We start from the raw sequence: 3,978 nt of genomic DNA on the forward strand, positions 1-3,978 counted from the left end.
ATATAAAAGATAATAAGAGTGAAAAAACTACAGAAGGCTTGTGTTACTTGGTTAAAGTATATATTTAAATTATGTCAGAAAAATGTTAGAAAAATGTTAGAAAAATGTTATAAAATCTTTTTGGTATATAAACATTGTATTTTGAGAAATAACCGGTTTCGTGTTGTCTTTTCAAATTTCTCTACTTCATTGTGTCGTGTTCACTCCAGTCTGAGAAAGAATATATATATATATATAGATAGATAGATAGATAGATAGATAGATAGATATATATATATAGAGAGAGAGAGAGAGAGAAAGAGAGAGAGAGAGAGAAAGAAAGAGAGAGATGTATGCATATATGTACATGTATATCTGTATACATACATACATACATACATATATATATATGTGTGTGTGTGTGTGTGTGTGTGTGTGTGTGTGTGTATTTGTAAATATATACTCGTATACGTAGATAGGTCTCTAAAAAGGCAGAAGACAGACCGAATTGACTACAGCTTGGGGAAGAAAATAGTGTATACACCAGATATATGGGAAAAATATAATATATAATAATATTTCAAGTACATCTAAGGCGGCGAGCTGGCAGAAACGTTAGCACGCTGGGCGAAATGCTTTGTGGTGTTTCGTCTGCCGGAACGTTCTGAGTTCAAATTCGCCGAGGTCATCTTTGCTTTTCATCCTTTCAGGGTCGATAAATTAGTTACCAGTTGCGTATTGGTGTTGATCTAGTCGACTGGGCCCCTACCGCAAAAATTTCGGGCCCTGTGCCTAGAGTAGAAATAATATTTCAAGTACATCATAACTATACACGTACTCAGATACATATGCCTACGTACGTATTATCACACACACACATATATATATATATATATATATATATATATATATATATATATATATATATATACATGTGTCTGTGTGATTGTATATATATATATATATATACATTCTTCACCTTGTACGGATATGTTGCTGTATCAAAAACTTTATAATTTGGAATGAACTTTTACGGAATCTTCTTTTTATTGCATTATTCACTCAATGTAAATAATATTCAATATTCTACTTAATTTGCGATTTTATGTTTCACTGAGTTATATGATTTGGTTTCATCGCTCCAGGCGTAGAGTTTTCTTTCATATATCTTCTTTGTTTGGCGGAAAATAATAAAGATACCAGCAGATTTGCTCTGGCGGAAAACAATATATCTCTTGTAAGTTCTAACATATTTAATATGAAATAACAATAAAACCAAAACACAGACATAGTTATTTTTCTATTTACTGGAAATATGATTTTTCTCTTGAAATTTATTTCGTGTTAATTTACCAAACCTACTTAGAGTTCTGTCTTTAAGTACGTGCAATCAACGAGGAAGCAAAACCGGGTTACAGTCCCTGCTTCTTGTAAAAAGAACAAGTCTTATATAGCACCCTCATGTCAGCCTAATGTCTGGTATTTTATAGAACTAGAACATAGATAAAATATCTGCTCTCTACTTCGTATGAAGATTGTAATATATATGGAATAGTCAGTATAATACACGTCAGCTCAATATTGAATTCTTAACTGGGCATAAGATCTCAATAAAATATCTATATCTGAATAAGGTATAAGGCCTCAGATTTCAGTGAATCAAAATGATATGGCTACATGGCACGAAAACTAAAACCTGAAGATTGTGTTACATTCATTTATACTTTATTAACCCTGGTTTAACCGAGCGTCAATTGAACTCAGAACAAGATAGGGGTGTCACTAAGGACGTAAATATTCACATACTTATTTGTATATCGATTATGTTCTTATTGCAATTGGTGAAGAATAGGGTCGTTGATCGCAGGTTCCTAGCTGTAGTGAAGGCTATCTTGTACCAGTGACAGACAATTCCGTCTACCTTTCTGCCTTTCCGTCGACTTATCTAGGTGCCTGCCAGGTCTTTATAACTGGATTGAGGCTGAATTATTTTCATTGTCTCACCACTTGACAAACCTGTGTCTACTGTCCTGAAAAGCTTTCCATGAATGTGCATTCATATCCTAAGTTTTGCGACAGTTAATCCAGATCATTCCCAGATGTGCTCTTCGTTTACAATTTTGTATTAACATTTTGACTATCAATAGTTGATTTTTGGTAACTCTGCATCTCCTTCTACAGCCTTTTTGTTCGGGCGTAATATATCGTTCTCATCCAGGAATTTATACAGTTCTTCTACAATTCCTCCTGACAGTAACTTCCACATTAATGAGAGACAGGAAATTGGTCTGTAATTGTCAGCAGCACTTCCCTTTAGTGCATCCTTCAGGCACAACAACGTTCGTCCTTTTGTCAACCAGCTCGGAATATCTTCGTTTCCATTTATCAATGCATTAAATTGCTATGCAATCGGGTCATGGCAACTACTGAACGGTTTTTTTTATTTTTTATCCAAAATCCTTGTATACCATCGGGGCTTGCTGCTTTCCAGTTGTTTATCTTTTTACGCAAATTTCTGAAACTCTGTTCTGTGAAGTGGATGGTCTCTTGCTGGGGATAAGAAGCTGCTTGCTTCAGGCTGCAGAATTATTCAGCTGTAATATTATGTTGTTCTTGTTTATTCCATATCTTACCCTCAAAAAGTCGACTTTCATCAGTATCAGGGACTAATCTTTCACGTTTATTATTACTATTATTAATATTTATTATTATTATTATTATTATTATTATTATTATTTGAGTAAGAATTCCCTTGTATTTATAGAGCCTCTCCCATATGTTCGGTTAACAGGTCGAAATATCACTAGTAGTCGTTGTAGCTATAGAGAAATCGAATGATAAATGAGGATGTCACTGTCTTTAGGGATAGCTACAACATTCCTTTTAGGTTCGTCTTTATCGATCCGCACTATGTTCTTCACTATCACTTTAAACTTGCTTTCATTACATCTTCTATTCGTCTATAATATCATCAATCATTAACCATGACCTGCACCATTGTAGAATATCGTTATAATGGTATTACTCAAATGTGTGGATGGAAATCCTTATTCAATATATGTGCGTGCATGAGTGTCTGTGTTTTATGCATGTATGTATATGTATATAAGTGTATTTATATATATGGTCTTTTACTCTTTAAATTGTATCGGTCTTTTGACTGTGGCCATGCTGGAACAAATCGACCCCAGCACTTATTCTTTGTAAGCTTAGTACTTATTCTATCGGTCGTCTCTAGCCACACCAACATCGATTGTGAAGCGATGGTGGATGGACAAACACACACACACACATATATATGCGGTGGGTTTCTTTGAGTTTCCATCTACCAAATCCACTCACAAGGCTGTGGTTGGCCCGAGGCTTTAGTAGAAGGTATGTCAGCCGAAACGTTGTGTTAACAACAAACAAGATGAGGACAAATATTCGTCAAATGTAAATAATGTAAACAATTTACATAATTCCTCACCTCTTAAATATAGAACTGTAACTTCATATATGACAACACGTTTCGCCTCCAAGACTGGTTTAAGTTGTCTTTATTTTAATATCTGTTATTGAGAATTTCAAGATAGATAGATAGATAGATAGATAGATAGATAGATAGATAGATAGATAGATAGATAGATAGATAGATAGATAGATACACACAAACATATATATACATATATATATCGATCAGTCCGAAGTCATGTATATATATGCCTGTGCATATATATATATACATAAATATATCTATATCCATATATCTCTCTATATATATATACATATATACATGTTGTTCCAGTCATTTGACTGCTGCCATGCTAGGGAATCGACCTGAAGGATATTTAGACGAATGTATCAACACCACAGTACTTATTTTTGAAGCCTGAAACTAATTCTAACAGTCCTTTAGGCGAACCGCTAGGTTACGGTCACATAGAGACGCGCTCATAGAGACACGTACATAGACATGTACATACATATAAATGTATATATATATATATATATATATAT

This window comes from Octopus bimaculoides, chromosome 9 (genome assembly GCF_001194135.2).
Source record: "Octopus bimaculoides isolate UCB-OBI-ISO-001 chromosome 9, ASM119413v2, whole genome shotgun sequence".
Taxonomy (NCBI): Eukaryota; Metazoa; Mollusca; class Cephalopoda; order Octopoda; family Octopodidae; genus Octopus; species Octopus bimaculoides.